The following is a 13884-nucleotide window of genomic DNA, read 5'->3' as shown; positions in this document are numbered from 1 at the left end:
ATGGTTCAACATCTAAGCATATCTTATATATAAACAAGAGATTATGATATCCATTAATTGAGTCAGGTCCATCATGGGCCACAGAGCCAACAAATTCGACGTTCATGATCACATTCTGTGGAGAAATAATTTAATTAATGGAGTAGGCCAGGATCAAGATCATTGTATTCCTAATATATTAAGAATCATATAAATTGTTGGGTAAATGATCAAAATTGTCTGGCTTTAACTGACATGATTGCTTGTATAGGGTGCCAAAAATCTGACTCCATATGAATTTAATTTCTTGGCAGCTTCCGGAAGAAGCATGGATCAAATTAAATATAGAGGGGGCAACAAAAGGATCCCCTAGGCAGGTTGCTTGTGGGGGAATTTGTAGAGAAAATCAAGGGGAGTTGCTTGGTGTATCTTAAAAGAGCTCGAGTTCGTATAGGAAAAATGCTTTTGGAAAATCATTTTGAAAAGTGGTTCATCCACAGCAATCACATGCTGGGAAGTCATCTCGGAAGTGCATCAAGATGGGACGGTTGTGCGTTAATTAAAGTCGTGGGGGTGTGAGATTGGTTGACCATGCTAGTTTACAGGTCATATTTTTCATTACATGGATGCTCATGGTGGTGGTCGATGGCAGTTCGTGCGGGTTTTGATGGTGATAATGCATGGTCACAACAACAGTTTACAAGTGTTTGGGGACTAAGTTGCAAAGGGCTATGGTGGGTCATGAGTTACAAAGAGAGAAATCAAAGTTGAAAGAAGAGGGAACAAATGTGACATGAATCTATTTTTTTTTTTTTTTTTTCTGGAAACATCCATGAATCTAAAATTTGAATCTTGGTATAAACTCTCTTGTGAGTTAAAACCAATAATATTAATTGCTAGACTTTCGTAAATTAAAATCATTTATTAGCATATGTCACATGATTAACTCAGCCATATTAATTACTAGACAATAAATTAAAATAATTATTTATTAGCAGAACACTTCATTTATTAGCAAAGGAAAAAATGTTTATCATTTTAAATGATATAAAGTTATGTCATTTTAAAAGAGAGATAGACACAGATTTTTTTTTTAAATTTTAAATTAAAAGAAAACCATCAACTTTCTCTCTCACATGATTTCCATTTTTTTGTGTCTACCTCTCTCCTAAAATGACATAACTTATGTTATTTAAAATGACAAACACCAAATTCATTATCAAATACTTTGAAGTTTGAACTACTCTCTTTGAAATATTATTGGTGAATTAATACAGTACAACTGGACATGAATGACAACACACTTAGCATTTATTTTTTCGAACCGAAGTCAACTCAAATATTAATGCTTAATTAATGTAGTATAATTGTGCATGAATGATTACACTCTTAGCAGGATGTTTGCAACCAAAGTCTCCCATTATGTGGTTGTCAATTGGCTAGTCTTAGGAAAGATGTTGGTACACGTGACGTGGTATAGTTGGCTCCTCCTCTGCTAAATAACATTTGATTAATATAATAAAAAATTATACCTTTTCAAAATTAATTAATGTATTGCTTATTTTGGATAGATATTTTTCTCCGCTGTAAAAACTTGTCCCTCTAGTTGTGTATAAAAGCATCACAAGTTTTAGACCATAGCACCAATTGACTAAAGTAATCTAAAGATGGCAAGAGTGAGAAGACTTCTATCCCTTGTCTGCATTGTTATCATTTTATTCTCAGGTAAATTCAATTCCATGCTCAATGAAAAATAAAAGTTTCTTTCTAACTTCGCTGTTTAAGAATATATATGCATTTCTTTTTATGTCTATTGATGTGAGTTACATAATGGAATCTATATTCCTTAAATCATTTTTTATTTAGCGAAGGCATGATTCATCTTAAAATTCTTACACCATTATTTGCACATGACATGATCAATTGAACCAGCAACCATCTTAAAATATGGTCTCTATATAATAATGATCCTTTCTCTTTATTTATTTCCAAACTAGTGTATTTCATGAATACAAAATCAAAACAAAATACAGTAGTTATTTTGGTGTATATTAATTCCTTATAAAGTTACAATGTATAATTGTTCCGTGGATCTAATTGAAGTTGAATCAGGATACGAGAAATGGATGGGTGAGGCTGCTACATTGGATAGTGATATGTTGTTCGATATACCTGAAGGAAAGATGAAATGCTGCTTTGACCACCGTGTTGACAAGTGCGTGCAAGGCACAAAGGACGACGAAAAATGTTCTAACACTTGCATGAATAAGGGGTGGTGCAAAGGAGGCTGGTGCAAATTCATGATATGGCCGAAACCACCAAGTCATTATTGTCATTGTCAGTGCTAATTATTGTTACAAGAGTTGCATAAAATAAGGCATTGTTTGAATAATAAAATAATTTTCACTCTCGTTTGACCTATAACATTTTATTTTAAAATTTAGCTTTTTAACTAGTTATTGATATTAACCCTTTCATAATGAAAAATAAATAGAATTATATAGAATTTATATAAATTAAAATTATAAATGAGATGTAAAACAATATATTATTGCTTCATCGCATCCCGCTTCTTTTTTTCTTATGTATATTTCAATAAATATCATGGTGATGGTGAATTTAATAAAAAAAATTACCTGGTTAATATCTCACAAAATCGGAAAATAATGTAATAATGTCTCTTATTATAAAAAAAAATGTAACAGTTTTTATATAATTAGAAGAGGAAATTTGGGGCGGCAATTATGACCCAACCTGTTGATATGGTTCGAACACAACACAAAACTTTCACATTTGAGTTGAATCGTTTATTTTTATGTAGAATACTTTTGTTTGCATGTTGTATCCCATTCACCAAGACTTAAAAAATGAGGAATATTTTCACATGCTTCCGTGCACTTTCAGCAATTTTTTTTTTTTTTTTTGGTAAAACAACAGCAATCTATTTCTTATGTACATAGTTTTGCCCTTTTTTAATAATTTTTTTTTATTAATTTTGCATTTTAACTTAAGATCTCCTTGATTTGAGTTTGTCATGCAACAAGTAGTTAATTCCCAATACTGATTTCTCTTTGAACCACAATTATTGTTTCACGTGTCTCGAGTTATCCATCTTCAAAATAAGGAAAAAGCACCCTAGTAATAATTTTTTGTGAAAGATTTTCCAACTAAAAGCACATTTGATAAGTAGTACAGACTACTGCAGTCAAAGACGTCAAAAAGAGTGACGAGACCAATGACCAATCCCGAGACGTTAGTCAAAAATATTAGTTTCGTCTGAAAAGTTGATGGGATCACTAATTTTTTTTTTTTTTTTGACTTTGATCTATTCTCACTTAATCACAGCGATTCTCCTGAAATTGTTCAAAAAGTAAAACTTTGAAAAGCAAAAGTTGTTATTGCCATTAGCCCTTCTCTCTTTCTGTGTTAAATAAAGCAGAACTTCTATTTACATTTTTTGTTCCCGTCAATTTAATTTTTTTCCATAAAAGGAAATAAAATTTACTGCATTCTTTTCTTTTCCTATTTTTTTTTCAATGTTGACTTTGCATGTATGGTAAATATTTTTTCTTTTAGAAATTATCTTTTTTTAGAAAAAAAATTCTTAAAAGGTTTTTAATTAAAAAAATTGACCCGAAATTATCAAGATATGAAATTTTCATAATAACAACCGGATATACTTTTTTATTAAATTTTAAATAATTTTATTTATTTTTTATTCTTATTATATCTATACGAATTTCAATGATAATTAAATATAGTTATATTTTTGCCAAAAAATAAAATAAAATATAACTATATTAACATACCAAATTTCAGAACGCTTATAAAAGTAAGTTAATTAAAAATTAAGTTATAATTATATTTTTTTATTCTTATTATAAATTTTATATGTCCAGTACGCTTATAAAAGTAAGTTAATTAAAAATTAAGTGATAATTTCGTAAAAATTTTGTATGGTGATATGAAATTTGGTAAGTTAATATAGTTATACTTTTGCTTTTGTAGTGGCACTAACAACTTTTGCTTTTCAAAGTTTTACTTTTTTGAACAATTTTAGGAGAATCACTCTGATTAAGTGAGAATAAATCAAAGCCAAAAAAAAAAATAGTGATCCCGTCAACTTTTCAGACGAAACCAATATTTTTGACTGACATGGCATTAGAGTACCGTCAATATATATGACGAGATTGGATAAATCTGATGTGACTACTGATCTTGTCATAATACCTTACGTGATTGGTCCCGTCACTCCTTTTTGATATCTTTTACTGCGTTAGTCTGGTACTACTTATCAAATATGCTTTTTAGTTGAAAAATCTTTCACAAAAAAATTATTACTACGGTGCTTTAGCCTCAAAATAAGCTTCATGTTACATTAGAAACATGGGTGGGAGAAATCCAAAGTTGACATGTAACCTCAAAAGATTATGCATGCCATTCCTTGTTTCCAGGTTCTTGATCAATGACACACACCCCAGAAACAACTCGATATTCATCCATATATTCGAGATGGTGGTGAGATACACACGTGTTAAACCTACATCAAGATCAATATAACCATCACATATATATATATATGTCAGCCCCGTGTATTCTCTCTCTTCTGTATGGACAGGTGAACAAAGCACCTTATTAACATACATCACAATCATTTGACAATTAGTATTCATACAACACATAGTATAATGAAAATAGCTTCCCAGCACAAACATCATAATGTGTGACAATCCAACATCCATAGTTTAATTTAATGTTCAATACAAGCAACTATTAAACAAATTAGTCCACAAAAATAAACAAAAATTAATCATATCCATCATCTAAGGATAACTTTTTCAATTTAGCTTCGGCCTTCTGCAGTGCTGCATTGGTCACGGTTTGTAATGGTTCCCTTAGTGCAATTTGTTTCCTTGCAAATTCTAGTTCCTCAGCTCTAAACTTCAAGGTGAGTTTTCTCTTCTGTAACTTTATTTCTAGTTCACAAAGACGGATCCCAAGATTGAAGGTCTCTGGCTCTTGAGAATTTAATTCAGCTTGTTTTACACACAACCTATGTTCAAACCGTAACAATTGTCCTCATTTGTCTCAACAAAGCCTCATTGTTGAGAATGTCCTCGCACAGGTTAAATGTGCTGCCTTCATTGGACTTATCCATATCTACTATAAACATATTGTAATTGTTAATTACAAATTGTCACATTCACAATTGTTAACTTGTAACAAACGGGTAAACACAATTTTGTCCACTACACGGTTGGTTTGAGATAACACAATAATATATCAACCAACAATTAAATTGTAATAGGTTTTTTTTTTAAAGTTAATCCTAATTACCTCTTTGAGGCGAGTTGGCTCCTCCCGGTATCCTAACAAGCTTTAACTCTTTGAGCCGGCTAAGAGATTAATCTGGAGTGCTGGTCGGGGCAGGGATAAAGATATTTAAACTCCTCCCAAAGATGACATGTGGGGATTGAGCCGAGACCATTTTCCTTTCCACTTACTCAACTCCCTTGTTACCCGACTGAGCTACCACCAGTTGGTTTTAAATTTAATTGTAATAGATAAAGAATGGGGAAGTCCAGAAATATAAATTAAAATAGTAGTGTCGTCAAACAACCAGCAATGAAACTATAATAGATAAAGAATGGTGAAGTTTACAAATGCGAGAATAAAAAGCCAGCAGAGTTGGTCTAGTGGTGAAGAGTTTAAGTAGGTTGTATTAGGTTATGTATTCAATTCCTACCAATGTATCCAAAAAAGAAAACACATGCGGGAATAAATTGTAGGGAGACATGTACAGTGATAAATGTTAGGATTTAAGGAAAATTAAGAAACTTACCTCCAAAAGATAATTACACTCAAGGTGAAAACAGTCGTAATTTGAAATAGATCACAATGAGAACTACATTCCTTCAATTTATAATGAAAATAAAAAATAACGAAGAACAAAAAAATAAATACGGTTTATGATTAGGGTTGGTGGTAAGGTTTGCAGTTATGGTTTATGTTTAGTTTTATTTGATAGATTTTTTATATTGTGAGTTGCAATCAATTATATTTATTTTCTTGTTTTAATAAAAAAAATGAATTAAGTCATTATCCATATGGGGTCCATTATAAAGCTCATTTAATTAAGTGGTCTATTGATTTTGGCTTGGATATCTGTAACATTGATTAGTGTGTATAACAGTGTAGGCCTAATGCATAGGCCCATGATGGAAATGGCACTAAGGTTAATAAGTTTCACTATGTCTCCTTTGCATTCACAGTGTGTTGAAAAACCATCACTTCACAACATGCCCCATCAAAAGTTGTGAACAGGAATTGATGTGAATTACAGAGGAAAATCCAAGTCTTTCAACCTTTGCAGAAATACCAGAGCAAGCATTGCAATTGAAATATCAAGAATCATCGTCAACAAGTAAGCCTAAACTTTTTTGGTGTTCTAATTTCATATAATCCTATTTTAAGATTTCTTACATTATTGTTTATAGTTAAGGTTTACAGTTAGTGTTAGTCTTTATGTTTAGGGTTTGGGTTTAGATGGTTAGGGTTAGTATTTATGTTTAGGGTAAAGGTTAGGGTTTAATGTTAGTGTTTTACAATAGGGGTTTAGTGTTAGAGTTTATGTTTACAGTTACGATCTATTGTTAGTGTTTATGTTTAGGGTTAGGGTTAGGGTCCAGAGTCTGATTATAACAATCCTAGATTAAAGTTGACGTTGTTGTAGCAGTAAACCACACATCTTCAATAGCTGGATATGGTGATATCCTAAGGAATGGAAAAGATACTTAGATAGTCATTTCACATACAGCATCGGTATTTGCAATCCCTTTAAAGCAAAATATTGATGTATTCTCTAATATGCGAGGAAGGTAATCAAAAAATAAAGAACTAATTTTCTTTTTTTCTCTCACTTAGGAGCCGAGCAAGATGGTAGTTTCATGCACAGTTTTAAATGAGAGAAAGAAGTGAGGAATCCTCTTTTCAACTTTGACTTTTCCACTTCAGTTGTTGTTTTTCTTTCCGTTACTTCAACACTAGTCGTTTTAATTAGCTTCAATCGAATTTTTTATATTCCTTTTTTTCTCATCAAACGAATGGTATCCTCCTCTGGAAATACTAGCTATTATATCTATACATATGTCTAGTACATATATGTTCTAAAATATTATTTTATTTGTGAATATCTATATCACAAACGAAAGTTGTGAATCAATTTAAGGTTGAAGGAAAAATGGAATATTATTCATTCATTAAATCATTCACTCAAAATAGATATTTTGAAGAACTGATTAATCATATGAGAATAAAGATAGAGTCTCGTCCTACTTAGATCATACTTATAAATTTTCACATTTTCGTCCATAAATAATATTTAAGGAAAACTGTTTGTCCTTTCAAAGGACACAAGTTGTGTCATTTTAGCTGCTTATAACTGTGTACTCGGGGGAGTACATAGTTATAATATTAAAGTTATATTTTTTTTTTACTTTTCACGTCAACCGACAGCTTTTGAGGAGAGAGAAAAAATACAACTTTAATGTTATAATTATGTATTCCCTGTAGTACATAATTATAACATTAAAATTATACAACTCACACTCTTTAAAATGACAAACCATTTTTCCAATATTTAAATACTTCAAAAGTTTCCTTTAACTTGTCAATTTGCAAATTTTTAGTTATTGAGATCTAAGTATATATGAATTATTAATTGGTAAAATGAATAAAAATTTCTAACTTAAAAAGCTACTCCCAAGGGTCTTGGCGAATTCTTAATTAGAATTCTAGGATCTCTTTAATTACATTATATTTTAAAAAAAAATTATTTAATTATTAATTATAAATTAATTTAGTTAAAAAACTTTTATAAAAATATTTACACAAATTTTACTCTTTACTATTATATTCAATTTATATCACTCTATTTAATATTTTAAAAATATACTTAACGTTGTATTTTTAAACAATATCAAAGTAATTAATCTTTTAATTAATCCAATAAAAAAGTAATTAATCTTTTAATTAAGCTAATTTGAAAAATAAGAAACATTTAGAAGAATTATTGTTGAACTTCGATGGCAGAAGAGAAAGACGACTAACGAGTGGAGAAAACCGTGACGCAATAATTGAAAGGCGTGTCTTGGAGGCACTTCAACCAGATTGCAACCTGAATCGCCTCACTATCACAGACTATAATGGCAATAGCTTTCCAGATTGGCTTGGGGATTCTTATTTTTCCAATTTAGTGTCTATGAACCTGTCTGGATGCCAATTCTGTTCAAGCTTGCCACCACTTGGGCAGCTCTCCTCCCTCAAGCAGCTTTCTATTTATTGTTTTCATGGAATAGAGATAATTGGTAGAGAGTTTTATGGCAATAATTCATCAAATTTTCCATTCAAGTCCCTTGAATCTTTGCGAATTGAGTATATGCCGAAATTGAAGGAATGGTTTTTTCCGGATGATGGTGAAGGTTTCCCCTTTCTTAAAGAGCATTCCATTAGAAACTGTTCGATGTTGGAAAGTGGGTTGCCTCAACACCTTTCTAATTTGGAAAAACTGGAGATTGATCATTGTCGAATGCTTGAGGCTTCACTTCCCAAGGCTCCTAATATTGTGGAGTTACAGCTAGAAAGATGTGAAAATATTTTGGTAAATGAATTGCCATCCACCTTGAAAAAAGCCTTCATTGGTGGAATTGGAGTCACTGAGTCTTACCTGGAGCAAGTTCTATTGAATAATGCCTCTCTTGAAGAGTTGAAGGTCACAGACTTTTGGATTTGCATTGCTAGCTGTAATTCTCTTTGCAAACTACAGATAACAAGGTGGCACTCCTCCTGTTGGCCTTTCTCACTAAACTTGTTCACCAATCTTCAGTCCCTGAATTTGGATGATTGTCCACAGCTTGAATCGTTTCCTAGAGGGAGGTTTGCCTTCCAACCTGAGCAGCCTCACTATATGTAAATGCCCCAAACTGATTGCTTCGAGAGAGGAGTGGGGTTTGTCCAGACTTCATTCTTTGAAACAATTCACAGTTAGTGATGACTTTGAAAACGTGGAGTCCTTCCCAGAGGAGAATCTGCTGCCACCCAATATTAACCATCTTAGCTTGCAGTATTGTTCAAAGCTAAGAATAATTAACAAAAGGGGTCTTCTCCACCTCAAATCTCTCAAATCCTTAAATATTTGGTTTTGCCCTTGTCTTGAGTACTTGCCAGAGGAGGGTAGACCCAACTCCCTTTCCAGTTTTTGGATTCTTAGGTGTCCATTACTTCAGCAGAGGTACCAAAAGGAGGAAGGAGAGCGTTGGCATAAAATTAGTCACTTCCCTTGTGTGTCTATTGAGTAGCGGCTGAAAGAGATGTTACTAACCATTTCTATATTTTGTTAAATAGAAATGGGATAAGATTCTATATTTCTCATGCTGGAATAGTGTCTTGTGTTTGTGACTTTAATTTCCTTACACAAGATTTTTGTCAAACTGCTTTGACTGTGACACTTTTTTGGAAATATGTGTATAGCTCTTATATTTATTTTGCTAAAATCTGAGTTTTACAGACACTCTGTGGTGGAACGGAGATGAAACTTTGGGATAATAATAAAAAATTCCTAGTTATATTGTTTTTAATATAGTAACAGCTTGTTAAAGGAGTAGTTGATTAATTTAGTTTATAATTAATTACCTCAATATTCATTCGTTAAATATAAATTTTATATTTGGATAAGTTACACATAGAATTTATTTCCACTTACAATTATTAAATAATTGGAATGTTTATATATGCAATTACGTTACAAATATAGATTTGGAACTGTTTCCTTTAGGTCTTTGTACTCATGCGTGAATGATTATAGGATACATATTTTTATTTTATTCTTTTAGGTAATTGTAGGATACATATCTTTAGCATTATACATAACTTGGATCTTATTATCTTTTCACTACCCTACTTTCTAGTGGTTTCAGTGTTTGATATTGTTGTTGTGCTTTACCACCTAATTCATCTGCATTACAAAATTCTATTGGCTTTTGGTTTGATGTATATTGCTAACGTTATCAAGTTAACACAACAGACTAAGACCAAGCTAGCAAATACAATATTCTGGTATTAGATACCTACCTAACAAGTGATCCTACATGATAACAGATATATAAGGTTATGATTGGTTTCTTGGAATTTAATTATACTTGATCCTTTCACAAACATAGAGAATGACATATAAACCAAAAAAAAAAAAACATAAAACCATATATAGGTGCTTATTAATGTTTTCCGTCGGCATTCTTTTGAACGACTGTTGCTTCAAATTATAGAAATTGTTCTCCATGCCCCTATGGATGTAATTTGTCTATACTCTATTAATGTAAGTATTGGTCTAAAATATAATATTTGTCTATACTCATTTGGCTGCACCTAATTGTGTGCTCTTCATACAGCGATCTTGGAGCTCAAGGTTGATGGATATTGGGGACTTTGAGACGCATGCATGTTGTGGATTTTGGACTAGCCAAGTTCTTGCATCACCCTGGAGCTTCATAGTGCATGTTCGGATCCTCTCTTTTTTAAGCTAGAAGCTACTTATAAGCATAAGTTAGGCCAAACAGATTTTGAGAGAAACTCTTATATCTTCTTTTTATAATGAAGAAAAAAGTTGAAAATTAAAAGCTCCTAGGAGAAGCTTTTTTTTTAAGCTCTTATTTATTTTTCTTGAATTGTGTGCTTTTTTTAAAATGAAGAGCGATAAAGATGGAGAGAGAGATAATTTTCTTGAAATATGTGTTTTTAAGTAATTTTTAAGCTAAGTTTTTTATATAATTTCCAAACAGCTTTTAGCTTCTGTTTTTAAGCTCTTTTTTTTTAGCTTTAGCTTATAAGTAGCTTCTAGCTTAAAAATAAGAGGATCCAAATAGGGTCTTAGTCAATGTCTCCTTATTTGGCTCCTATGCCTATGTTTTCCTCCGTGTTTCATTTCTTCCTCCTTTCCTTTACTTAAACTACCACCTAATTTTTTCTATTTTTGTTACTTATTTCTCTTTTGTATTCTATGCTGTTTGTTTAAGATATTGGAATTCGGATGATGTCAGAAAATTGTTGAACTGAAAATCTAAACGATTAAGTTTAATGGAATGAATTTTTTTTATGCTATATATATTTTTCATTTATATATGATTTCGATATTATTAATAACATATCTGTCTTTGATCATAGCTACAGAAGAAATCCTTACTTCTATTGATGCTAAAATGGTTTGTTTGAGATATTAACTGATTACATGTTTAAAAAATACAATATCTTTTAATGTGAATGAATATCATCGTTAATGTTTAAAAACTGCACGAGTTCTAAATGTTCATAAACCTTGTTTTTTAATTGCAAGTTTCATCTTTATATTGCTACCTTGACAAAGTTCTTGTCGATGTATGTTTTTTAATTACATAACAAAGTTCATCAATTTCTTACCATACTAAAAAATAAATTATAAATATGTAAATAAACTTGATAAATTTTGAATTTTTATATATATAACAATTTTTCTTTTCATTACTATGAAGATCTAAGACATAATATGAAAAGAGGAATGAAAAATTATGCGTAAAGCATGTAAATTCAATAAAGTTTGACCTTGGAATTAAATAATTTTCAAAAAAAATTAGTGCCTAAATTAAAGATATTAAACTTGTGATATTTTTTTAAAATTAAAATAAACTAGCAGAAAATTTGCCAAAATATTCTCATCCAACCTCTCTTTAAGGCGAATGACTAGTAGAACTTTTTTCTTATATTTACACCAAAATATAATAGATGTATAGTCATTCGACGAAAAATCATAATCATATAAGTATTCTATTTTAAATATATATTATTTATTTACTATAAAAAAAAACCTAGAACTTTTTTCATAATTTCATAAAATAAGTATCTTCGACTTAAGTTTTTTCTATTCAAATCCAAGAGGAAACAAAAAGATAAAAGAGGTAATCTAATATTATAATATAAAATATACAGGATGGGTAACAAAAGTTATTACTTATCTCTCGATCTATTAGTGAACTATCTCTCTAAGAATTGTGAAAGATGTTTCATTAGAAATATTCTTATTATTGCTTCAACTAATATTTTCGAGAAATTCTTATATTTTTTTCTATAAAATTCTTGATACAATCTCATATTTTTTTTATCTTCTTGTAGATTCTCCAAATAATTTATAGGTTCGTTTTTTCTGCGGTCACTTTAGATAAATGACTAGTTGATTATTGTGACTAAAACAGAGAAATCAAAGTTGAAAGAAGAAGAAACGTGGCCAAGACTCTAAAGTTTGAAATTTTGGAGTATAAAGTTTGAATCTTAGTAAGTCTCAAATGTTGTGCGACCAATAATATTAGTTGCTAGACTTTGTAAATTGAAATATTTTATTAGCACATGTCACACGGTTAACTCAACCGTATTAAATGCTAGACAGTAAATTGAAATAATCATTTATTCGTAGAACACTTCATTTACTATCAAACACTTTGAATTACTCCCTTTAAAACATTATTGGTGAATTAATGTGGTACAGCTGGCCATGAATAGCCACACTTTTAGCATTTATTTTTTGAACCAAAATCAACTCAATATTATTGGTGAATTAATGTAGCATAATTGTGCATGAATGATGGCTCTCTTAGAATGATCTTTCCAACCAAAGTCAACTTCCATTATATGGTTGTCGAACTAGCCCAATAATCAATTCAATGAGAAAAAAGGAGAAGTAGATTGTTGTGCCTAAAAAAGAGAAACCAAAGTTTAAAGAAAAAGGAATGTGGCCATGACTCTAAAGTTTGAAATTTTGGAGTATAAAACTTGAATCTTAGTATAAAGTCTCAAATGTCGTGCGTAAAAATCAATAATATTAATTGCTAGACTTAATAAATTGAAATCTTTTATTAGCACTTGTCACACGATTAACTCAACTATTTTATTTGTTGAACAGTAAATTGAAATAATCATTTAATAACAGAACACTTCATTTATTAACAAACACTTTGAATTTCTCTCCTTAAAATATTATTGGTGAATTAATGTAGTACAATTATGTACATAAATTACCACACTCATAGCATTTGTTATTTTGAGCCAAATTCAACTCAAATATTAATGTAGCATAATAATGCATGAATCATGACACTCTTAGCATGATCTTTCCCACCAAATTCAACTTCCATTATATGGTTGTCAAATTCATTGTCCCAATAATCGGTCTGGTTAAGTCAATTAATCGGCCATTCATGCAAGGTATCGATTTTATGGTTGAATTGATTTTTGAAAATCATAGCAAAAGGGTAATGGTTAAGGGAAAAGGAAATGGTAGATTGTGACTCAAAGAGAGAAATCAAAGTTGAAAGAAGAATGAATGTGGCCATGACTCTAAAGTTTGAAATTTTAGAGTATAAAGTTTGAATCTTAGTATAAAGCCTAAAATGGTGTGTTAAAATAAATAATATTAATTGCTAGACTTTGTAAAATATTACCACCTGTCACATGATAAACCTTTAGTTATCTTGTTTTATAAACTAAAATACTATGAATTATCTAGTTGAACAAGTCAAAAACTAGGGTTTTAATAAGATCATCATGAATTTTATGAATTATTAATTAAATGATATACATTTGCTATTTTGAAGGGATTTGATGATAAATGGAGTCAAATGTGAAGATATGATAGATGGAGATCAAAACTAGAAGATATGAGGATCTATCCAAAGAAAATCAAGATCATCAAGTTGTTAGAGAGGGGGCTTAAGCCCTCAAGTCGAAGCTAAAGCCTCCAAAATCAGCAAATGGCCTCTGCCCTTGGAAGCTTAAGCTCGCTTCAGTTAAAAAATTCCTCTTTGAAGAGGGCGCTTAAGCGCCCAA

The 13884-nt window shown here is 30.7% G+C and overlaps 1 pseudogene; it reads left to right on the top strand.

The window, feature by feature from the left end:
- Positions 1-2051: 2051 nt before the first annotated feature.
- On the top strand, positions 2052-9335 carry LOC133299475 (putative disease resistance protein At3g14460; annotated as a pseudogene).
- The last annotated feature ends 4549 nt before the right edge of the window (positions 9336-13884 follow it).

This window comes from Gastrolobium bilobum, unplaced genomic scaffold, assembly GCF_033153095.1.
Source record: "Gastrolobium bilobum isolate Gb01-03AN ecotype WA unplaced genomic scaffold, APGP_CSIRO_Gbil_v1 utg25654, whole genome shotgun sequence".
Lineage (NCBI taxonomy): Eukaryota > Viridiplantae > Streptophyta > Magnoliopsida > Fabales > Fabaceae > Gastrolobium > Gastrolobium bilobum.
The sequence above is the reverse complement of the archived record's forward strand: the minus strand, read 5'-3'. Positions and strand labels throughout refer to the sequence as shown.